The following is a 25964-nucleotide window of genomic DNA, read 5'->3' as shown; positions in this document are numbered from 1 at the left end:
AGCTTTTTATAAATTTATAGACAATCCAAAGCCAAAGAGCCTTATTTACAACCACTGATGTTTTACCATTACCCCACTCAGGCTGATCCTCCTTTCTCCAGGAAAGCCAGATGAATCAATCCTGGAGTAAATTTGTGGATGCCCATCCAGACAAAGTTACATTTAAAAGAAGTGAATTGCACTGCTCAAAAAGCATGACGTTTATTACAGACGTTGGGGAAGTGCTAAGTTATAAGCCAGTCCTTCCACTGTGTTTTTTTTTTAATCTGTTAGTGAAGATCTAGTTCCCTGGTATTAGCGTTGGTGGAGATTACAGGACTTGCAGAGACACAGGAGGTCTGAGTTAATCTGCCACTAAAAGCTCATTAAGTGAGACAGATCTCTCATCAAAAGTATATAAAGATACTGTACAAACGTGATGGAGCACTCGGTCTCTCTTGGGGACTCTCCAGGTACTTTAGATCTTTGATCTCCTTGACTAATAACTTTTGGGGCAATTCTAATTACTTGACATGCTTAGCAGGATTCATTCCAATGGGGGCACCATACTCAATGGACACAATCATTACCAACTATTAGGGAGCTATTACTCCTTTAGACCTTCATAACATTCCTTTGAAAGTCATCTTTGAAAAATAAAGGGATTTCCTGACAATTGTTGTCACATGATGGTCAAAAAAAAAAGGGCACTATCAACCCAATTACTAAGGTCCCCACCAATATTTGGGGCGTCATCTACATAGTATGATGAGAGAAGGGGATGTCTACCAAGAGTGAATAAAACTTAAATGCTAAAAAGAGTTGCAATACACCAACAGTTTACTAGTGAGAGCAAATTCTGGGGTGTCTGCATATCATACCTCCACCACTACCACCCCAGTTTGCAGTGATCAAAAAACTTAGTCAGAGGTATTGGTAAATATTTAAGTTATCATTCCTTTGACACTTTGGCTATTCTAAATATTCTATTTCCATGCAGTGTGCACAAATGCATCACTACAATGGTTTGTGTTACCACATGCACACCCTCTTCTGCAGATGACCTGTCTAAAGTTTTCCTTGCTACATTTGCCCTAGCTAGGCCTAGAGGCCTCTCCCAGGGGGTCACAGCCAGAAAGAAACATTTTATTCCTGAGATGGGCAAGTTGATATTAAGCCACTCATTCTCACACCTCTGGACTATTCCTTCTGTGCCCAGCACTGCTACTCAAATCGTGTTTTCTTGGGGTCAGTTGGGGCTGCATTCCTGTGCAACAGAAACCAGGTTAATTCTTAGATGTTACTTATTTTTACATTACTTTCATTTGTAAAACACCTGATAAAGGGTTAATTCCAATATTTAAGCTACCATTACTTTGGCACATCAACTTAATAAAAATCAATGCACACCAAATTAAGTTATTTCAAATGCTCAGCAACGGTTGTCATTATTCAGCTTACTTGGAAGAAATACAACATTAGCATATCACTTACAAATTTACTTATAGGAGTAATTGTGATTTATTTTAAACATTTCCCAGCCAGTGCCAACAGAAGACTAACAAGAAAAGCTGTTGCTATGCACTGAAAGGGAACCCAACAATTCTGGTTGCTATATGGGCAAAGCAACTTAGTGTTTTTGTAGGTTTATACCTTACATGCTGTAATGGCAGATTACACCAATGTAATCATATTAGAAAGGTATTATACTGCAACACAGACATCAGTGTTGGTATGAGGCTGGTTAGATGGCTTAGAAAACTGCAATGCATTTTCGTTACAGTATGCCTCGAGCCAGGGTAAAAATAAAATAAGTCCTTTCAGCAAACGTAGTAGAATGTCATCAGCATGAACATCTTAATAATATGCACTTAAAAATCAATACAAAAGACATTCAAATGTATTAAACAGGTTATTATGCTCGTTTTCTAGGCATAATCAGTGTGGTTCCTACTGTATTTCCCTGTAAATAAGACCTAACCAGAGAATAAGGCCTAGCATGGTTTTCCAGGGTGGTCATGATATAAGCCTTACCCAAAAATAAGCCCCATTTAAGACAGTCAACAACACACGACGGATGTGTTGAATTATAAAATAATATTATTGACACCTGTTGACTGAGGTTATAGTACTCTGCTTGCCAATTTAGGACCATTCGGACACCCAACTTCTTCTCTTTGCAGAAAGTCGTAAGATTCTTTCCCCAGGACTCCTTCACGATTCTTACTGTAACCCGAATCCTCACTCACACTTGACAGTTGAGATCCTTGGCCCATAAACACTGGCAAGTGTACTTTGAATGGTCAAAGTACAGACAACAAAAGTAAAACGTGCACACTTGATAACGAACGGGTGTGGTTGTGTTTTCTTAACCGTCACCATCTTGTGCTGCCACTCCTGTCTCGTAAGTCTTCAATTAACCCACCCCCCCAGACAAGAGGAGTGCAAAAAGAAAGAGCTATTCCGTCGAGTACAAGAAAGGAATCATGGAGAACTCCCAGAGAAAGAATCTGATGGCTTTCTGCAAAGAGAAGTTGGATCTCCGAATGGTCAGAAAAAGGAGAGAATCGTATGATAACCTCAGTTAACAGGCCGACGAGGGAAATGCTAAGAAATGTAAGTGTGGATCAGGTCTGCAACCATTATTTCCTGAGCTTGAAGACATCATCTGTGAATGCATTGCTAACAGGACAGCAAAGGCTTTGGTTCTGCGCAAGACTGATATTCAAGTATTTGCCCCTGCAATGGCACCACAGTTAGAAATATCCCCAGAAGAATTCAAACCATCAGAACAGTGGCTGGATAGCTTCCTTCAGTGATATGAATGGTCTCTAAGAAGATCAACAACACTGTTCAAGCTGGAAGATACTGAAGTTATTAAACGTGCACTTGCATTCAAGTCCTTTGTCAATGGTATTGACTTTTCTAAATACCAACTCTCCAACATGATTGCTATGGATGAAACTGCAGTGTTTGATGATTGCTATGGATGAAACTGCAGTGTTTATGAGCCAAGGATCTCAAACAACAACTGATCAGATGGGTGCCTCGTCAATCTACATTCCTTCCACTGGTTACAAAAGTACACGTGTTACCTGTATTTTGACAATTCATCTAGATGGAAAGAAAACCCCACCTCTAATCATTAGTAAGGGCAAGAAAGATGAGACTGAATGTGTTTCAGGCATTTACATTCTTGAAACTGAAAAAGCCTGATGCACCCAAGCAGTTATAAGGAAGTGGGTCGATGTAATGCTGCCACTTGTTTTGCAAGGTGGCGAAAGAGGTCTGCTGGTCTGGGATTCAGCCAGCACTCACCGTGCTAAAGATATGAAGAAATTCCTTGCACAGAGAAAAACAGGTCAAATAATGATTCCCGCAGGAATGACTGCCTATCTCCAGACTCTTGATATTGCAATAAACAAGCCATTCAAGGGCCATTTGCACATGGAACTCATTGACTACATTGAAAAAAGAATGGAAAGAAATCAGCATGGAACCTTTGTGAAGCATAGCCAGCAAGTGGTAGTGACTTGGGTGAAGAATTCATGGGACAAAATCACTGACAGCTGTGTTGCCAATGCACTACGAGCAGGCTACATGGATAAGCAGTGCTCATTTAAGGAGAGCTCTATTACTAGGCATGACAGATTGGGGCCAATGGTTCTACAGGAAATGGAGTTGCAAGAAATTCAGGCCAGAATTCGGGGGTTGGAAACTTATGTCAATGTTCCAGAAGAAGATGACATGACTGTATTTGAATAACTTTTCCATTATCGGGGCAATGGAATGGATTGTTTCTGCTTTCAGCAAGCTCGTCAGTTTTTTTACTTTATTGTATTAAGGTAACGTTTCATTATCAAGGGGTATTTACAAAGTAAGGCCACTACTACCCACACTTCATTGTTATGACTTTCCATCATTCTTCTCTTATGGTTTTGGTAAGGAATAAAGAAAGCATCACCACTCAAAAAGTGGCAGTTATTCACCTGTTTTATTCCCCTCCTTCAATACACATGTATTGAGATTTTTCTGCACTTTCTGTTAAGCATGAAATATTGCACTGTGAAAGCCAAGGTGTAGATATTCTGAAGGTGAAATGTTTGTTGCACTGTTTATGTAGAATTCTCACACAAATGTTAATGCATTACCTAGAACTATTGCCCAATAACGGAAAAGTACCAAATAAATATTTATTTTATTTTTATTTTACATTTGTTAACCGAAGTTCCAACTGGACCAGGTCCATTTACAACGAAGACCCGGGGAGAAAAGCTCCTGCATTTAGTTTAACAAAAAGATACAACATATAAAGTACACAATATAAATATACAACATATTAGGGAAATAAAATAAGTGATAAGCAATAACAGAAAAAATACGATAAAAAGAATAGTAACAAGTTATATAGTGCTGTACAATCATCACGAGAAGAAATATGTCAAGCATTTCCAACAGCCAAAAGTTCGACATTCATATTACAATTAACATGGAGGTGTATACTGTTGTGCCTAAGGAGATGTCAATTTGTGTACATGAACAAATGTCGATTTGTTTACATAAACAAATGTCGATTTGTGTACATGAATAAATGTAGATTTTTGTACTGGGGGGCTATAAATAAGGCATCCCCTGATAAGCCCTAATCTGTATTTCGGTGGGGGAAAAAGTATAAGACCTGGTCTTATTTTCAGGGAAATACTGTACATACTCAAAAGATAACCTACAAAATGTTTTCAGAGTTTCAGAAGCCTGAGCAGATCGTCTGCCAGATTTGATGCCAATATTTCTTTTAACTTCCTTCTTTCTGTTCTGTCTTTTTCCTGAAACCGTTTTGACACAAATGGAGGTTGCATTTTTGACTCTTTACTTCCCCTGCAGGTTGCCATCATTTAGCAAAGATTCACTTTTCAGCCCACTGTTCTTCCCATTCACACATACCCAAACCTGCAAAGAGAGAAAATAAGTAAAGATCAGTGCAACTTATCAATGCAAGCATCAACAAAATTGCAATACAGTTAACAGTATACAACATTGTTAAAAACAAAATATGAACACTCACATCTGAGAGAATAAGACTGTAATGCACAAAATATGAACACTCACATCTGAGAGAATAAGACTGTAATGCACAAAATATGAACACTCACATCTGAGAGAATAAGACTGTAATGCACAAGGTTTAATTTAGTCAATCAGGATGGTCAAACTGGGTGCAGTCCACTTACATTCAAGTATAGAGAAAAAAATCCAATGGGTACCTCATAGCAGAATACTAAAGGAAAACCTGACCAATGCAATAGAATAATTTACACTATATATATATATATATATATATATATATATATATATATATATATATATATATATGTATGAACAAAAGGTTATGATCCTTACAGCAGTACTAATGGAGGTCAGAGGCTTAAGGCAAGTAATGAGCACATTACAGGGAGAAAACAAAACAGTGGCATACACCACAAACACCCAACCACCACCACTGTTCATATCAGTAACCTAACTAGTGTTCAGATTCAGGTAAAACTATAAGTGCTAACATTACTAGTATGTATTTTACTTAATAGTAGTGGAATATTAATAGCATTAATTAAGGGTGATAATCACAGCTTTAAGTGATACAGCATTTGGAAATGTAGCAGTTACCACATGATGTTTAATAAAGTGCAGTTGTGTACACTTACCATAAATGTAGATGTTCGAGTGTATTCACTGTTGCAGTCATTACATGTGGGTTATTTGCTTGCAGGTAGCCCTCAGCCGGCCTGATTATCAAACTCTTGGGCCCTGCGTCGGTTGCTGTCTCTTCTTCCATGACGTCAGATAGTCAGGGGTAAAAAAAGCATGCAGCCAACACCATTACATCAGTTTTTCTTGCCCCAGATGTCAGGTGCCCCCATAATGGGAAGCAATTATATACAAGGTTACACCTCCAATTATAAAGCAAATACACCAGAAAGCTTAAATACAGTAAACAAGAGAGGTATAGCACATGGAAGTCAGGGGGCTGGAGGGAGGGTAACCAGGACTACAACAGTGAATACACTCAAACATCTACATTTATGTAAGTGTACACAACTGTACTATGTTCTTCGTGTTTCACTGTTGCAGTCATTACATTTGGGTAGATTCCCAAAGCTAAGGAAGGGAGGAGGCAATTAGAGAGCATTAGGACCAGCTATTAGGCCCTGCAAGACTGCAGTGGCAAAACCAGCTCTAGATTTATCGAAAATAGGCAAGTGGTAATGCTTGGTGAAGGTATGAACAGAACGCCAGGTAGCAGCTTCTAGGATGTCCCTGGTAGGAACACCTTTAAGAAAGGCTGTTGAAGTAGATGCAGCCCTGGTGGAATGTGATCTTATCCCCTGTGGGGTAGGTTTTCCATGGTGTTTATAGCAGAAATGAATGCAATGGCCTATCCATTTAGAAATGGTTTGCTTTGAAATGGCCTTCGCCTCTGCCCCTGCAGCAAAGGCAACTAGCAGCTGTTCAGTTTTTCTGAAAAGCTTAGTCCTGTCCAAATAAAATCTAAGTTGTCTGTGCACGTCCAAAGAGTGCAGAATTCATTCTCCTTTGTTCTGTGGATTAGAAAAGGTTGGCAAATGAATGGACTGATTAAAGGCCACACTGGATACCACCTTGGGCATAAAGGAAGGATTGGTCCTGAGGGACACCCTGCCTACATGGAAGATGACGAAGGGCTCCACTGCCTTGAGGGCCTGTAATTCATACACTCTTCTTGCTGAAGTGATGGCTAGAAAGAAGGCTGTTTTCCAAGAAAGGAATTTCAACTCTGCAGTTGCGGCTGGCTCAAAGGAAGGTAGAGTGAGCTTTTCCAATACAAAGTTAAGGTCTGAGGCTGGAGTAGGGGCTCTCCTGGGTGGTCTTAAAGTTTTGGCCCCTCTGAGGAATTGCTTCAGCAGGGGGTGAAAGAAGAGGGGTGGGCTCCATATTATAATGTGCTGAAATGGCAGAGGCATGAATTTTAATAGAAGAAAAGGAAAGGCCCTTGTGAAGCATCTCTGTTAAGTACTGGAGAATATGCGGGCAAACTGGGCACTGTTGTGCCCATCCCCTGAGTTTAGCTCCAGGAACAGAATCTTTCCCACTTTTCAGCATAGGATTTTCTAGTACTAGGCCTCCTTGCCTCCAGAATGACATCCAGCACTTGCTTACTGAGGGATGGTAATGGGGAGCTCAGGTAGTTTAGCCAGGCTGCAAGGTTCAGGGTTTGAAGCTGTGGGTGCAGAATTTAGCCCTCCTGCTAGGACAGCAGGGAAGGGGTCTGAGGCAGGTGCCATGGTTCCAGCAGTGACACACTGCCCAAGAGGGGATACCAGTGTTGGCGTGGCCAGTCTGGTGCAATGAGTATTTGTCCTGTTTGATCTTTAGTAGAACTTTGGAGAGGAGGCAGAGGGGGAAAGGCATAAACTGAGAGGTTTTCCCAGGTGAAGGACAGGGCCATCCACTTTCCAAGCTTGTCTGTGGGGAGTCCTTCTGCAGAATTTGTCCAATTGGTAGTTCTGAGGTGAGGCAAACAGGTCTATCTCTGGGCTCCCCCATTTGTTTCTCTACATGTTGAATATCTTTGGTTCCAGTTTCCACTTGTGTGGGTCCATGAGATTTCTGCTTAGGTCATCTGCCAGTGAGTTTAGCTTGCCTGGCAGGAATTGAGCCTGTAGCTGTACTTGGTAGCTCAAGGCTGTGTTCCACAAAGCCATGGCTAGTCTGCAGAGGGGGTATGAGTGGGTTCCCCCTGCTTGTTTATGTACCACATAACAGTGGTGTTTGTTTTTACCAATAATTGTCCTGGAAGGATGTGGTCCTTGAAGGCTGTCACAGCATTCTGTACAGCTAACATTTATTTTTGATTGATATGCAGGTGCATTTGACTCTGGTTCCATTTGCCCTGAATGCACTGCCCTGCCAAGTGAGGCCCCCCATGCATAGTCTGATGAATCTGTTATTAGGGTTTGGGCGGCAGGGGGTAGAGTGAATAGCAGTCCCTTGTTGAGGTAGCAGGCCTTTGCCCACCAAAGGAATTATGTCTTTATACAAGGGATGATAGGAATCACGGATTCCAGGTCCTGAGAATGTTGACACCATAAGCTTTTTAGATACCATTGTTGTTTCCTCATATGCAGTCTTGTATATGGAATTAGAAGGATGCAAGAGGCCATGGAACCCCAGAGCTTGCAGTATTTTCCTTGCAGTTAACTGGGTCTTTGTGGTCAGTAATGTGAAGTAGGCTGTCAAATAAACTTGTTTCTCTGGCGTGAGGTAAGCCATCTGGGAAGTTGTGTTCAAGCTTGCGCCCAGGAATACAATTTGTAGGCAGGGTACTAGATGAGATTTCTTTTCGTTTATGGTGTACCCAATGAGTTTAGCAGTTTCTTTACAAATGCCAGATGATTTAATAGTATGCCCTGGCTTTCTTCCTGAATTAGACAATCGTCCAGGTATGGGTATATTTGAATATTTTTTTGCCTGCAAAATGCAATGACTGGAGCTAGGCATTTTGTGAATACCCTGGGCACAGTAGATAAGCCAAAAAGCAGTGCAGAGAACTGATAGTGCATGTAGCCTGCTCTGAGGCGTAGGTATTTTCTGCAAGAATCCCTTATTGGGATGTGCAGGTAAGCTTCCTTTAAATCTAGTGTTGCCAACCAGGCATCTTTGCCTAGCATGGGAAGCAGCTGATGAAGAGTTAGCATTTTGAATTTTGGAATTACCAAAAAGGTGTTTAGGATGGATAGGTCCAGGACAGGCCACCAGGAGTTGTCTTTTCTGGGTACCAGGAAAAGTCTGGAGTAAAAACCTTGTCCCCATTCTTTTGCTGGGACAGGTTGAATAGCCCTGATACTTAGAAGAGAGAGAACCTGCTGTTGAGCCTCTGCCCACTGGTTTGGGGGTAGGTCTGGCCAACCTTTTGGCGTTGGTAAGGTGCGGAAGTGGAATCTGTATCCTTGGGAAACTATATTTAAAACCCATTTGTCTTGGGTAATGAGTTCCCAAGTTTTCTGCATGCAGGGCGATCTTTCCCCTAAAGGTGCAGTCAGTTGAGCAGGGCTTGGAAGGTTTAAGGTTAAGTCATTGTGATAGTTTACCACAGGGGGGTGTCTTACTACCTCCAGCTTTGGAAGTGAGAGCCCCCCACTGTTTAGGCCTGTGAGTACCTTGAGACTGTGGCCTAGGTGGTCTGCTGTTCCTTGATGTGAACTGAGAAGGCCTGGAAGAGACAGGAAAGGACCAATTCTTACAAGGCCAATGCCTACTAAATCTGGGAGGCTGTACTTGCAAGAAATCTTTAACAGTTTGCATAGATTTAGCTTTTTCCTCCATCTTTTTAAGAACTACTTCTGCTTTGTTGCCAAACAGGCGGTCTTGGTTTAAGGGAGCATCCAGTAATTTGGCTTTAACATGATCTGGCAGAGTTTGCTCCTTAAGCCAAGCATGCCTTTAAGAAAAGACCCAGTAACAGTAGCCCTACAAGATGCCTCTAAGGAGTCAAAACCACATTGCAAAGTAGGTTTACCAACTTGTTCAGCAGAATGCATTAAATCCTGTAATTCTTTATTTTCAGCAAAGTCAGGAATCAACATCAATTTCTGTTTAAGTAATCCAATAATATGCTGCTGGTACTTTAACATATGAAACTGGCAGTTTAATGCCCTAATGGCCAAAGTAGCAGAAGTGTATACCTTCTTATCCAACCTGTCCAGGGCCCTGGAATCTCTATCAAAGGGGGTAGGAGATTTGGCAGTAGTAGCCTTAATGACTTTGGGACTCTGCGAAATAATCTCTGGGTCCGCAGTAGGATTCTTAAAGAGGAACTTGTGAGACTCGGGTACTCTGTAATACCGGTCAGGTTTCTTGGGAGCTGGAGGTAAGGTGTCTGGGGCCAGGCTAGATTCCAAGAAGGCATCATCCACAATGTCCAGTACAGGGGGGATAGCTAAAGGCCTGTGTTGAGGCAGGAGTAAGAATTCCTTAAGCCTCTTTTTGGAGTCACAGTAATCCTGGCTTTCCATGCGGAAATGCTCCTCAAGGAAGTGCAAAGTTTCAACAAAAGAGAAATCTTCTGGAGGGGAAGCAGAGGGAATGGAGTCCTCAGCATAAGAATCCTCAAAGGTAGATAATGACAAATCCTAGTCATCAGAAGAAACAGAAATTCCAAAATCCTGAATCAGAAGGAAAATCAGTTTTAGGTCTCTTATAGGGAGAAGGGTGGCTTCCCCTAATTAGAGTAATAAGGTCTTCAGCCATTCTTATCATTTCTTTTTCAGGCATATGGGCCTGACCATGCGGTTTGAATGTCTGTTTTCTAGACATGGCTCGAATCTTAGGCCTTGAAGAATAAGACGGCGTCTGTTTGATATGCAAGTCAGTAGGCCTGAATACACCCTCAGAAGCTGGTGCCTGCACAGCGGAACCATTCAAGGTAGAGACATCCGCAGGTTCCATAGTCGAAGAAGCATCTTGCGGCATATCGGACTCTGAATGGGTCTCAGTACAGGCCTGCGAATCTGAAGTAGCGGGCATCAGGGGCTGCGAAAGAACCTCACTGAGTACCGGCGAACTGGTGACTAGCTTAACGGAAGCGTTGTCGGCAGCTTTGGACCTATGCAGTCTCTCTCTTTATCTTTACGTTTTTTTGAATGTCTGTAGTCGGATGGCTTACCGAAGCCATTTCTGGATAATTAAACCGAGTACCGAAATAGTTAGATGCAAAAATGAACAGACAACGAATAGTACGAGGATTGAATAAGGCACAAAACCGACAGCGAGGGACGTCATGGTCTGGGCTTAAGCAAGGAATGCAGTACGAATGAAAATCTTTGAGGTATTTGCGAACTGCTTCTGCTTTGGGCACCGCAGGGAAAGAAAGACTGATGTAATAGCGTCAGCTGCATGCTTTATACCCCTGACTACCTAACTTCATGGAAGAAGAGACAGCAACCAACGCAGGACCCAAGACTTTGATAATCAGGCCGGCTGAGGGCTACCTGCAAGCAGATAACCCAAATGTAATGACTGCAACAGTGAAACACGAAGAACATCCAACTACTCCAGATACTCTGTTTCCTACTACATATACAAGTAGCACTACAATTTTTGTAAAATTATGAAGAGTTATTTAAGAACCAAGTAGAGAGACCCAAGTTTCTTCCAACCTCCAATCCTGTGCCTTACCTAGAAGCCCAATCTCCAGGCAGCAACAAACTAGTACACATTACATCAGAAGGGAAAAACAAAAAATGAGCCATTACTTGAGGCCTGCAGCACTTAAAAGAAAACAGATTTACCATAACTGCTCCTCATGCCAGCACTACTTAGAAAGTCGTGTTACATAAGAAAGTTATTCCATACTCACTACCCAAACCTCTCCCGTTATTAAAGCTCAAAGTGTGTTCTCCCAAGTCTACTGTACAGCAGCTTACAGTAGAGAAGCTCCACAAGAAGGAAATCAAAACCCTCACCAAATGTGGGAAACCTAACATTTGTTTGCTGCTTTCCCTTGGATGAACCCACCTAGGACTCAAGTTGCTACTCATACCTAGATTATTAATGGTGCTGGCAAGGATGAACCCTCTAAACCGAACAGGATCAGCAATGTGAATATTTAAAGGAAAACTAATCATCTTCACCTCACAGCTCAAGCAGAGCCTCAGTAACACTTTTAATAAGGAAGTGTGGGCCATCTTTACTATGGTAAATAATCTGCCCTACTAAGTGACAAAATGCAGTATTAAATTGCTTTCACTTCAACCTGCATGTAATGTAATTTGTAGCATGGCAAAAGCACTTACACATTAGATGGAGATGATTTAAGTGAAGTTGTGAACCAAGTCAAAGGTATCTTTATTTTAAATACTTCAAGCTGACATATTAAAGAGTACAAAGGAAGGGGGGCACCTCTCTGGCATACAAATGTGAAAATCAGTATTTGTTCATCACTCCTTAAACACCTTAAATTGTATCATACATAGTAGAAATCTCTCATCCCATAGTTCCGTTATTAAACGGCAGATTGTTAGTTGCAAGGTTTAAATAAGATGCATCATGACATTATCACACTTGATTATGTTCAAAAGCTTACTTTCATTGATGTACAGGCTACTGACATTAAAACCACTAAAATTCTGTAGTCACTAAAGAACTAAAGCTACGACATAAACTGGTTAAAAGACAGCATAACATGATTTGGTAACACAAGCTAATCATTGCCTATTTTAATGATGACCCAGGCTAAAGTTACTTACTACATTCCTTCTATAACACTTTCTGTATGCCGGCCCAGACTACTTAAAAAAAAAAACATAAACATATATACATACATACATATATATATATATATATATATATATATATATATATATATATATATAGAGAGAGAGAGAGAGAGAGACACACTATACACACACACACATTATATATATATACACATATTCATATTACATACATACACACACATATAGCCCTGAACAGCATCCTACCATCAGCCAGAATGACACCACAGTACAAGCAGAAAATGATTGATTTCAACAACTGGTTAAGTTTCCGGTGTCATTCTAAGGGGATCCAGTATCTGTCTGCCTGGGATGACAAGTGACAAGGGGAGTACCTCAGGGTTCTGTCCTGGGACCGCTCTTGTTTGGCATCTACTTCTCTGAAATACAGGCCAACACTAAGGGACTTTGGCTAAAAAAGTTTGCAGATGACTGCAAACAGGGAGCCATTACTGAATCCCCAAATTATGTGGATACTCTACAAAAGGGCCTCACAGAAACAGATGCTTGCTCCCAGAGCCATGGGCTCAAGCTCAATGCCAAGAAATGTATAGTTATCCCCTATGGGAAAAAACATGTACCCGTGAATTACCACATAGGTGGCAGGGCACTTAACACCGAAAGTGTGATAAGAGACTTAGGGACACAAGTGGACAGTGGTCCCACCTTTGATAACCACATCGCCACAACAGTCAGGAAATCCTATGTGGCACACCTCATCACTAAGGGCTTTTCATCCAGAAAAAAAGGAGGTCATTGTCTCACTGTACTCAACCCTAATTAGACTCATTATAGATTACAATGCCCCATTTGGTATGTACCTCTCAAGACATCTGCAACAACTGGAAAGGCCGCAGAAATACCTTACTAAAAGAAGAATCACAGGCCTAAAGCAGATGCCCTACGCTGACCACCTTAAAAAACTCCAGCTATACTCTGTCACATATCGTCTACTCAGAGGCGATCTCTGCTTAACATACAAGACCATGTCAAACCCAGAGCTGTTGGACATGGTACACTTAAAGAAATCCCAATCCCTCAGAGCCACACACTCCAGGGATCTAAACCTTGTCATCACAATAAACAAAACATGCTGGAGGGATAGGTTCCTGACCCAGGGACTCCCCAGACTCTGGAATAGACTGCCCATACATGTCAAGAAGAGCGCCTCTTTGGCCGTCTTCAAAAGGAACCTTGACGACTGGATGGGAGAAAGGCAATTCACCCCGGGGATCACGTCAGTCGTCCTGCTAAACAGGGGTCCAGGGAAGTAAATAGTGTGGGAAGAAAGAGCCAGGGAATTGTTATGGCTAGGCTTGTATAGGCCCTAGGGCCGATAGCCTAGTACCAACCTATGAACATGATTGACAGACCTCAATGCTTTGCTAGAGATGGCCTGAATCTGTCACCCCTGGGCTTCTGGATACTAGCCAAGGCTTTTGCCACCCCTATAGTGCCTTTTTTAGTCAGTGTTCCAAAGACCAAACTACCACTGTAACAGCTAACAAATGCAATCTGTGGGTCATTCTGCTCAACGCTAAAAGTCTAAACCTCAAAATGCACTCGCTCGAAGCACTCCTTAAAATGGAAAACATCAACATTTGTGCTGTAATAGAGAGAACTGGTTCAAGGCAGCAGAAAGCACCCCTGCACTACCAGGCTACATCTCATCACACCTTTCGGCACAAGAACTTGGACTGAAGCTCCAAAGGTGGTGGTGTTTTCGTATTCATAAAGGATGCGCACATCTCCAGACTGGTAGCCCAACATAATGCATCAGAGACACTTCAGGTGCACCTAACATTGGGTAAGACAGCGATTCAGGTCGTAGCCTGTTATAGGTCCCCACACATGTCCCAAGACTCACACTCCGCGTTCCTAAGCACCTTGGAGAATATTAGCGTCCAACCTAACACTTTCATACTGGGCGACTTCAACTACCCCTCCCTCCATTAACTGGGAAAACTACTCATGTACCAATACACTTGCCCAATGTTTCCTGGAATTCATTAATTCCAATGCCCTGGACCAGCTTGTTCTTACCCCCACTAGAGGTAGCAACATCCTTGACCTGGTCATTACTAACATGGGTGACCATTGCTCTGCACCAATAGTCAACTTCTCCCTGGTTAGATCCGACCACAAACTAATCACCTTGGAAATCCACATCCCTCCCACCCACCCTCACCCCCACAAAGGTAACCACTATGAAAAACTTCTCAAAAGCTAACTTTGGGCTCCTAAAAACAGAAGTGGCTAACTTTGGGTTCCTAAAAACAGAGGTGGCTAACTTTGGGCTCCTAAAAGCAGAGGTAGCGAACTTCACGGCACAAATGCAAATGGAGAATAGTTGCATGGCCACCGAATCATACACCAATGCACTGTACGAACACGTACACAAATGCATGGCTCTCGCCATACCCAATAGAACCAAGACACTCTTCTCCAAAAAAAGGAAGTCAATCTGGTGGTCCTCCGTCATGTATTAAACGAAAATGGTACATAGGACAAACGAAACGTAGGGTTAAGTTAAGAATCTTGGAACACTTGGGGGATATTAGGAATAGTAGACTTGATAGTCCAGTTGCAAGCCACTTTCATCAATTTCACAATGGAGAACAAACTGGTTTTAAATTCAGTATTTTGGCAAGACCTTGGGGAATGGGAGAAAGTAATATAAATTTTCAAACAAAATTATTGAATATGGAATCTAAATTTATTGTAAATTATGGAACACTATTTCCCAATGGTATGAATTTAGATGTATGATATAAAATATTATTTATTTTTTGTATTCTGTGTGCGCATGTATATATGTGTATAATATTATATATATGTGTATATATATATATATATATATATATATATATATATATATATATATATATATATATTTCTTTAAGAAGTGATATATTCATATTTGATTGATTAATTGTTTAATTGACATGATTGATTATGTGAGGTGTGTATTTATACTGGTTTGTGCTTTACATTATTGTTCCATGTGAAGGCGAAGGCCGAGGTACCAGAATCCAGTAAAAAGAAAATCTTTCTATCCAGTTGTGCTGCTTCATTTGTTTTTTTGTTTTTTGTGGGTCCTCCGTCATAAACAAACTCTACAACAGAAGGAGGAAACTGATACAGAATAAGGTGAAGTCCCAAGATGGGAAAAACTCCCTTATCAGCCTCAACAAAAAGTTGAGATCCCTAATCAAATCCTCTTAAGCTAGCTATGAAAACAGAATTGCAGCAGATAGTAAAGACAACCACAAGGCCTTCTATAGTTATGTAAAGAATCTCCATGGCAATACCCAGATTTGCTCTGAGCTACTGCACAATGGTACCTCCTATACCGAGCCAACAGATATTGCCAATATACTCGCCGACAGATTCAGTGCCAACTTTACCCCTCCCCCCCCAAAGGACCAATCACAATACCAGTAGATTGCCAGGCACCCAGTATTAGTGCTGCACAGGTTAAAATAGCACTGCCCAAGGCCAAGAATACAGCTTCTATGGGACCTGACAATATTCCCTGGGCTGTGTTCTACATGAACTACAGAGTGAACTGGCACCCCACTTGTGTGCCCTGTTCAATCACAGCCTCATCTCAGGCTTTCTCCCTACCAAATGGCACATTGCTACAGTCATCCCTCTCCATAAAGGAGGAATGACTACAGGCCCTGACAACTATCACCCCATTACCCTGACTAGTCTGATACGCAAAGCTATGGAACGCATCATGGACCTAATAAACAAGGATATAGGGAATCTCCAAACTCTGGATCCCACACAGTTTGGTTTTGTGAAGGGTACATCATGCCTGCTCAACTTGGTCGACAACTTTGAGGTCAGTCACCAGAGCTGTGGATGAAGGCAAGGTGGTTCATACAGCCTACCTTGATCTGGCCAAGGCCTTCAATACCATTCCCCACTCAGGAATCATAGAAAAACTCACTAAGCTAGGCATCAACCCCTATATCACTAGGTGGGTTGCAAACTGGCCCATTAATAGAACCCACAGTGTGAAAGTAACAGACTCCAAGTCAGACTGCTCACCAGTCACGATTGGAGTCCCACAGGGATCGGTCCTGGGTCCTCTCCTGTTCGGTATCTACTTCTTAGAAGTCCAGGCCAACACGAAGAAATTCTGACTGACAAAGTTCACAGGCAATTGGAAGTTGGGTGGAATTATCTCCCCAAGTGATGTTGACATCCTACAGAAAGGCCTCACTGAGACCAATGACTGCTGTCAGAACCATGGCCTTAAGCTCACTGCCAAAAAATGTGTAGTCATCCCCTTTGGGAAAAACCCAGTTCCCATGAATTACCACATCAATGGTAGTCCACTGAACACAGAAGGCATTATAAGAGATCTGGGAACACAGGTTGACAGCAACCTCTCTTTTGACCACCACACTGTCACTGTGGTCAGAAAGTCCTTATATGTGGCACATTTCATTACTAAGGGTTTTGCATCTAGGAAGAAAGAGGCCATTGTCTCAGTCTACTCTTCCCTCATTAGGCCAATCATAGAGTACAATGCCCCATTTGGCATTTACCTCACTAGACACCTGCTACAACTGGCGGGCCCGCAAAAGTACCTCACAAAGAAAATCCTAGGTCTTAAACACTTGTCCTATATGGACAGACTCAAAAAACCTCCAACTATTCTCTGTCTCATATTGCCTACTTAGAGGCGATCTCTGCTTGACTTGCAAAGCCATGTCTGACCCAGCTCTGTTAGAATGCTACATCTAAAGAAATCCCAATCCCTCCAGACCACATGCTCCAGAGACCTCAACCTCATTACCACAATCAACAGAACGTGCTGGAGGGACAGGTTCATAACCCAGAGACTGCCCATGCTATGGAATAGACTTCCCATACATGTCAAACAGAGAACCTCATTGGTCCTCTTCAAGAAAAATCATTTATGAGTGGATGGGAAGTAGAAAATTTGCCCCGGGGATCACTCCATTGCCCTACTCGACAGAGGCACTGGGAACTAAGGTCGGGTGGCACGATGCCAAGTTAATCCTATGGGCTAGGCTTGTAAAGGCTCCAGGGCCATTAGCCTAGTACACACCAATGAACACATGTATACACACGCACACAGACACACACACCCCCCACCCCCACACACAGACAAATGATAGACTGAAAAGTCTGGTGGAAGACATTTCAGCCATGAGAGCTACTTTAACACATTATCTGAGCAGTGCTCATCTGCCTGTAAATTACTATTTAAAAGTAAAAAGAGGTCTTCAGACAAGAAGCAGTATTTTTCAAACACCTTTATTGAATTATCACTTGTGACACAGGCAAATTTACATTCATATAAAAGTAATTGAACTGTATTAATATAAACATTATACTTCACATATATTGCTATACATCATATAACCTAACCAATATTACATAAATTATTAAATTCCTGCTTTTTTTTTTTTTTTTTTAAAGAAACATCTTCATTATACCATCTCTTACGACATATCCAGTCATACATACATTTATGTAAATGAAAACAAACCACACTAACACAATCCTAGTTGCAAGCATTTTACATCACAAATCATACTGACATGCTCCCAGTTGCAAAACTTTATACATCACTTATAGTCTACCCAATCTTTTTCACTCAAACATTGCATAGTTCATTTAAGTCCTGCTGCCTTACAAGAAGCAGTTTTGAGAGTCCTACCTTCATTTTTAACCACCTTTCTGTTGGGTGATACTGCAAAGGATCTTTCAATCACTATATTCTTTTGGAGAATGTGGTACTTCAGCAGGGACACTGCTAGCTTCTTTCCTGTAAGCAATGAGTTTTTAGACTGAATGCTTTTTTTTTTTTTGTAATGGAAGGAGACTAACAGAAAAGTAGTCCCTATTATCTGGTTGTGTAAGCTAGACCTTGTTGAAATTAGACCAATTCTGGATGTCCTGGTAGTATACAAGTCCACTTGTGTTTTAAGAACTGTGGATCAAACATACAACAGCCTGGACTCGGTTTGTGCTACTGTTATAGGTTTGATCCACAGTTCTCAAAACAAAAGTAGAAACTGAACCGTTAGTCTGTTGCATTTATCTCTGTGTGAAGATGGTGTCTGTTGATATTCTTGATCAGAGATGGACCTGAATTTCATAGCAGTGGACTCCACAAACTCATAACTGTGAAATGTTCTGCAGCTGTGTCATCACAAAATTAAACCGCTTACATTTAGTACTATAAGCATTCTGGCAAATGGTTTAATAGTAGCCAACACATGGTTCAGAAAGAGACACAGTCACAAGACAGCATACAAGAGTAGCCAACATGCAACTCGGGTAGACTTCATCCTAGTAAGGAAAAGGCACTCTGGTAGAATCAATGATTCCAAAGTCGTTTGCAGGGAAGCACTCTGCCCAGAGCATAAACCACTAGTTGGCACAATCGGCTGCAATCAGTGGTCAGAGAAGGCTCTAAGATCAACAGAGACTATTCTGAAGATCTGGAAGTTAACTGAAGAGAAAGTACAGCAGTTCAAGGAATTACTCAGGGCTCTAGCACCCCAAGAGGAGGAGGAAATAAGTGGAGTTGAAGAAGAGTGGCAGCACCTAAAAACAGCATGTGTTAGTACTACAGAAAAGATATGTGGTCGAGCCAGGTATGGAAATTAGGTACATATGCTGGTGGTAGAATGCAGAAGTCCAGGAAGTCATCAAAAGAATGGAGGACTGCAGGAAGATGTGGGCTATGGAAAAGACTGACCAAGCTAGGAAGAACTACTGGTTGGATAACAAAGCAGCTAAGAAAGAAGTTGCAATACCAAAGAATAGGGCATCGGATGCACAACACCGTCTTCTGGAAAGTGACTCAGTAAGTGGCACAAAGAAACTATAACAGATCGCAAGACAAAGACAGAAAAATAAAGATGATAGTCAGACACCCTTCATAAGGGATGCCAGCAACAACCTGCTCACCAGGCCAGTGGACATCAAAGGCAGATAGATGGAAGGGGTATTTCCAGCAGCTTCTGAATGAAGAAAACCCCACAGAAGCTGTACTGCTCCAGAACGAGCCTACAACGAGAGAACAGGAGTCCACCCTAGAAAAACAGCACTAAGGAAAATGAACTCAGGGAAAGCAGCAGGCTCAGATGAGGTCACAGCAGATATGATAACGATGCTGGGTGAGATAAGGGAGAAATGGCTCCTGAGGGTACTCGTATCAGTGTGGAGAGAAAGTTGCATTCCAGATGACTGGAGAATAAGCATACTTGTGCCAGTGTAGAGGAACAAAGGGGACATCCAGAACTGTGGGCAGTACAGAGGCATCAAACTCCTATCACATTGCATCAAAGTTCTGGAGTGGGTGACTGAAACGGATATGCAGAGTAGTAGAATCTAAGATGGGAGGTGAGCAGCTTGGTTTCAGATCAGGATGCAGCACAATTGACCAGATGTTTACAGTGAGACAGATACTGGAGAAGAAGCTAGAGATGAGGAGAGTCCAACTGGGTATTCCTAGACTTGGAGAAAGCATATGACAAGGTCCCATTAAAGCTGATCTGGGCAGTACTGCAGTGGTTTGAAGTCCCAGAAACATTGGCAGAATTATTGCAGGCTATGTACAAGGACCCAATGGCTCAAGTATGAACAGTGTTCGGCCTCACAGAGGGGTTCCCAGTGGGAGTGGGTGTATACCAGTGTTCAGCTCTAAGCCTGCTGCTGCTCATACTAGTGATGGACTACATTAGTAAACAGGTCAGAGGGGACAGATGTTTCTATATGCAGATAATGTGGCACTGCAGGCAGACTCTGAGCAAGAACTTCAGCAAAGGTTAAGAGAATGGAATGCAAAACTGAAGGCACATAGGATGAAACTAAGTACAGATAAGACAGTGGTAATGGCAGCAAATTGGGGAAATCAGAAGAAGGTGAGGATAGAGATAGGAGGGAAGATAGTGGAACAGGTAAACAGCTTCAAGTATCTGGGAGGGGAGGTTGAGGAAAAGTCAAGTCTGCATGAAGAGGTCAAAGCTAGAATCAGAGGGGCTGGAGCCAACTGGCATAGAGTATCAGGGGTAGTCTATGACAGATGAATGCCAAGGAAGCTGAAAAGTAAGGTGTACAAGACAGTGGTGCAACCAGTACTACTGTATAGTACAGAAACCATAAACTAATCACCCTTGATATCCACATCCCGCCCCCACCCCCCATTAAGAAAACTATGGCAAAACATTTCTCCAAAGCCAACTTCATGCTTCTTAAGACAGAAGTGGTGAACTTCATGACACCCATGCAAATGGACACTACAGTTACAAACTGCTGAAACTTACACAAATGCACTCTATAATCACTTACACGAGTGCATGGATCGTGCTATCCCAAACAGAACCAAGACACTATCCTCCAAAAAAAGGAAGCCAATCTGGTGGTCCCCTGCCATAAACAAACTGTACAACAGAAGGAAGAAACTGTTGCAAAAGAGAGTAAAATCCCATGAGTGGAGGAGCTCCCTGGTCAGCCTCAGTAAGAAGCTGAGATCCCTTATAAGATCCTCCAAAGCTAGCTACGAAAACAAAATCACCACTAATTCGGAGGACAACCACAAAGCATTCTATAGCTATGTCAAGAATCTCGATGGCAACACCCAGATCTGCTCTGAGTTATAGCACAACGGCATGAAAATTACAGAACCAACGGATATTGCCAACATCCTGGCAAATAGGTTCAGTGCTAACTTTACCCCCCTCACCCCCTAAAGGGCCCATATCTATACAGGAAGAATGCAGAGTCCCTGTATTCAAAACAACGCAGGTAAAAGCTGCACTCTCTAAAGCCAAAAACACAGCATCCATGGGACCAGGCTGCATTTTACACGAACTTCAGAACGAACTGGCTCCCCACCTAAACACCATGTTCAATAATAGCCTCGCATCAGGCTTTGTGCCCACCGAATGGCGCACAGCAACAGTGATCCCACTCCACAAAGGGGGAGCCACCACTGATCCCAGGAACTATCGCCCTATTAGCCTGACGAGCCTGGTCTGCAAGGCCATGGAACGTATCATCATGGAACTCATAAACAAAGACATTGGTAACCTCCAAACTCTGGATCCCACCCAGTTTGGGTTTGTGAAAGGCAGATCATGCCTCCTGAACCTGATCGACTTCTTTGAGGCAGTCACCAAAGCTGTAGATGAGTTTAAGGTGGTTCACACAGCCTATTGTGACCTCGCCAAGGCTTTCGACACCATCCCCCATTCAGGAATTATAGCTAAAAATCACTAAACTGGGTATAAATCCCTATGTCATAAGATGGGTTGCCAATTGGCTCATGGACAGAACCCACACTGTAAAAGTTGCAGACTCCAAATCTGACCTCAAACCAGAGACAAGTGGAGTACCACAGGGTTCAGTCATGGAACCGCTCTTGTTTAGTATCTACTTCTCTGAAGTACAGGCTAACACAGAAGGCCTCTGGCTAACGAAGTTCGCAGATGACTGCAAACTAGGAGCCATAGTCAAGTCCCCAAATGATGTGGACATCCTACAGAAGGGCCTCACTGAGACAGATGCCTGGTGTCAGAGCCATGGCCTCAAGCTCAATGCCAAAAAGTGCAGTGTCATCCCCTTTGGTAAAACTGTACCCATGAACTAAAACATAGGCAGCAATCTACTTAACACTGAATGTGTGATAAGAGACCTTGGGACCCAGGTGGACAGTAGTCTCTCCTTTGATAGTCACATCATCACAGTAGTCAGGAAGTCCTTCTACATGGCACACCATCATAAAAGGGTTCTCATCCCGGAAAAAGAGAGGTCATTGTTCCCCTCTACTAAACACTCATTAGACCCATTATAGACTACAATGCCCCTTTTGGAATGTACCTCACAAGACATCTGCAGCAGCTGGAAAGGCCACAGAAGTACCTCACAAAGAGGATTACTGGCCTCAAACAAATGCACTACACTGATTGTGTCAAAAAACTCCAGCTTTACTCCGTAGCATATCGCCTACTCCGGGGTGATCTCTGCCTAACATCTAAAGCAATGTCAAACCCAGAGCTGTTGGACATGCTACACCTAAAGAAATCCCAATCCCTCCGAGCTACACGCTCTAGGGACCTAAACCTTGTCATCACAATAAACAGGACATGCTGGAGGGATACATTCCTGTCCCAGAGACTTCCCATTCTCTGGAACAGGCTACCCATCTATGTCAAGCAAAGTTCTTCATTAGCACTCTTCAAGAAAAATCTTGATGAGTGGATGGGAAATAGGAAATACACCCCGGGGATCACTTCTGTGTCTCTGCTTGACAGTGGCACAGGAAAATAACTTTCTTGGGTGGTGTAAGACAGGGAACCTTGTTGGCTAGGCTTAGGTAGGCCCTTGGGCCGATAGCCTAGTACCTACCTATGAACCTATGAAATCTGGGCAGTAAAGGTAAAGAAGTTGAAGAAGCTAGAGGGGTTGGAAATTAAGTGGCTGAGAAGGGTGGTAGGATGCACACTGTGGGACAGACAAAGAAATGAGGACATAAGAGCAGAAGCCAAAGTAGCTCCAATTGCAGAAAAGATCAGAGAGAACAGATTATGCTGATTTGGGCATGTGCAGAAAAGCAGAAAACAATCTGGTGAGGAAGATTTGGGACAGACAGGAAGAAGGCAAGAGGAAGCGAGGATATCCAGCAAAGAGGTGGATGGATTGTATGAAAGAAGATGTGTGACAGTCAGGCATGAATGTTGAAGAAGGCAGGAGTATGGCACAGAGCTGAGAGAGTTAGCGACAGTTAACATGATACCCCGAACCCATGTAGAAAAATGGGAAAAAGAGGGCTGATGATGATGATTTAGTACTTTAAGCAAGAAACCAGAACCTTAAGAACTTCTGTATAAAGCTCTGCTCTACAAAAGCTTCAACCCTCACCCCCCAAAAAATGTTTGTTCAAGTGGTGTCATAAGACTTTGGAAGTTGGTGTAACTTTACTTAAAAATTAAGAATCTACAAGATAATAGCACGGCTTTCAAATGGGGCCTCTGTCATGAAACAAAGCCTTCAAACTGCTACTGCTCAACAAAAGACTAGTAAAATGCTGTCCTAAACCCCGGCATAGGATATTGCTGAGCAACAAGGGAGATAGTAAAAGGAAACAAAGAGGACCTTGCAAACTCTAATCACTTGACATCCACATCACTTAAGGACCCTGATAGCAGCTCAATGAAAGGATAAAGTGTTAAGAAAGAACAATGAAAATTGACAGAGGGCCATTATAATGTTGCATGTGGAAATCAGTGCTGTAGTTGAAGGAAAGTTCCATTCAGGAAGGCACTAACCAGACTGGTTCATCAGTTATTTTTTTGAAAAAGAATCCCACCATTTACATCAAAGTAGTCCTCATCACCTTGGAGTAAGGGAATAGGAATTGGAGTGTGAAGGCTGGCTCACCAGCAAATGGCAAAGGATAAATGCATCTTTTCTTCGCAATAAGATGCAGAAAATCAAATCTAACTTTCAGCTAGCAAACACTACCTCCAGGATCATGGAGTAGATTGTGGAATAATTTTTTTATGTTTCTTCTCAGTCAGGACAGGGAACCCAACCACAGACAAGCAACTGAACGACTTGGATAAGAGATATGGAGTGGTGATCAAATAAAAAAACTTGTCAGGGGGGGTAAAGGCCATTACAGTGTTGATAGTGGAAACTGTTGCTTGAGTGGAAGGAGACACTTTTTTACTGTGGTTTTAAATTATGAGAACCAAGATTATTCATCTAGTGGCAGTAGGTGCTTTGCAGCATTTACATATTTAGCTAGGACTATTTAGGTCTACCTTACCTTATTACAGCACCCTGGACTATCAGTGCTCAGAAAGCATCTGGTTTGGGCACTGGGCAGCATCACTGGTTAAATTAGCTGCAGATTACACCCTCCACTCTTATCCCTTGCAAGTGCACATTAGGATCTGCAACCATAGATGTCGACTTTCCTGCTAGTTCTGCATCTAGCTTGGTGGACATGGGCATCCTGAGGCAATATAGTAATTGCCTTATATACACCTACAACCAATTAATTCCTGAACAGCCAAATACAGTTTGCAAGAGATGAAGTTAAACATTAACACTAGAGCAACTAGTCTGCATTCCCACTAGGAGAACCAATATCTTAGATCTGGTAAACACAAATATGAGAGCGCTGCACCCCCCCCACCTCCCGTGTGATGATCTCATCATTAAATTAGATCACAAAGTGGTATTCCTAGAAATAAAGGTAAAACTAGTCCCACCAATTAACCCCAAAAAATTAAGAGAAGTTCTTAAACGTAAATTACCCCCTAGTAAGGGACTGCATAGCCAGTTTTCAAGCACTCTCAAATCCAGAGAAGAGACCTATGCAGGGGCATACACAAAAGCCCTGTACAACTGCACAGAAATTTCAGTACAAGACCAAAATAAACCCAGGTCAAACCACAAAAACAAGCTACTCTGGTGGACCCCTGGTATTAACAGGTTGTCCAACAAAAGAAAGAAAATCCTGTCGATAACTAAGGAGGAATGTGCACAACAGAACAAAGCCCCTCACTAGTCTAAACATGCTAATAAGCCAACTAGTCAAGTCTCTGAAAGCAGACTGAGGTAAGAATGGCCTCTAAAGCTCAGGGTAACCATATGGCATTTTTTAGTTATGTCCACATTCTTAAGGGCAACACCCAGCAATGTGCATAACTAGATGCAGATGGCATCACCAATACTCAGCCAGAAGATATAGCAAATCTGCTGTCCAACAAATCCAGCTCAAATTTTACCTCCCCATCAACCCTAGTTCTCCCCCAAGAAATACCCTTCACCACTCCACAGTCAATTATCACCAATGGACAGGTTGTTACTGCGCTCTCTAAAGTTAAAAAATTGTCTTCATTGGGGCCTGACAATATACCAGGTTTCACTTAAACAGCTTAAATCAGGACTTATCAGGCTCATTAGGATCTTTGTTACTACAATCTCTGGACTGCCTTTGTCCAGATAGAGTGGAGGACAGAAACGGTCATCCCTCTGCATAAAGGGAGACCAGGAGACCATCTACTGATCCAGGAAATTACAGACCAATAAGTTTGACTAGTCTTATAAGCAAGGCCATGGAAGGAATAGTCATGGACCACATAAATGATGACACAGGAACCTCCAAATACTGGACCCAACCCAATAAGCTTTGCCAAGGGCAGGTCATGTCTATGGCACCTGGTGGATTTCTTTGATAAAGTCACGAAGGCCATGGGACAGGGTAAAAAGTAAATGCCACCCACTTCAACCTGGCCAGGGCATTTGACACAATTCCCCACTCGGGTATAGGTTCATAGGTAGGTACTAGGCTATCGGCCTTCAGGCCTACATAAGCCTAGCCAAAAAAGTTCCCTGGCTTTTGCCACCCATGAAAATTATTTTCCTGCGCCCCTGTCGAGCAGAGCCACAGAAGTGATCCTCGGGATAAATTTCCTATTTCCCATCATCCAGTTGTCAAGATTTTTCTTGAAGAGGGCTAATGAAGAGCTTTGTTTGACATGAATGGGTAGTCTGATCCAGACCAGGGGAAGTCTCTGGGACAGGAATCTATCCCTCCAGCATGTTCTGTTTATTGTGGTGACAAGGTTTAGGTCCCTGGAGCGTGTGGCTCAGAGTTTTTGGAGTTTCTTT

General features: G+C 42.4%; 1 long non-coding RNA gene across 2 annotated transcripts in view; it reads right to left on the bottom strand.

Annotated features, from left to right (window-relative positions):
- Positions 1-4727: 4727 nt before the first annotated feature.
- The window catches only part of LOC122813373, a 179792-nt gene continuing 158555 nt past the window's right edge, over positions 4728-25964 (bottom strand). For both annotated transcript variants that reach the window (XR_006366677.1, XR_006366678.1), the window contains exon 3: positions 4728-4926. This is a non-coding gene — a long non-coding RNA (uncharacterized LOC122813373). The remainder of the gene's footprint in view (positions 4927-25964) is intronic.

Source organism: Protopterus annectens, chromosome 10.part0 (assembly GCF_019279795.1).
Source record: "Protopterus annectens isolate FY-2018-M chromosome 10.part0, PAN1.0, whole genome shotgun sequence".
Taxonomy (NCBI): Eukaryota; Metazoa; Chordata; order Ceratodontiformes; family Protopteridae; genus Protopterus; species Protopterus annectens.
The sequence above is the reverse complement of the archived record's forward strand: the minus strand, read 5'-3'. Positions and strand labels throughout refer to the sequence as shown.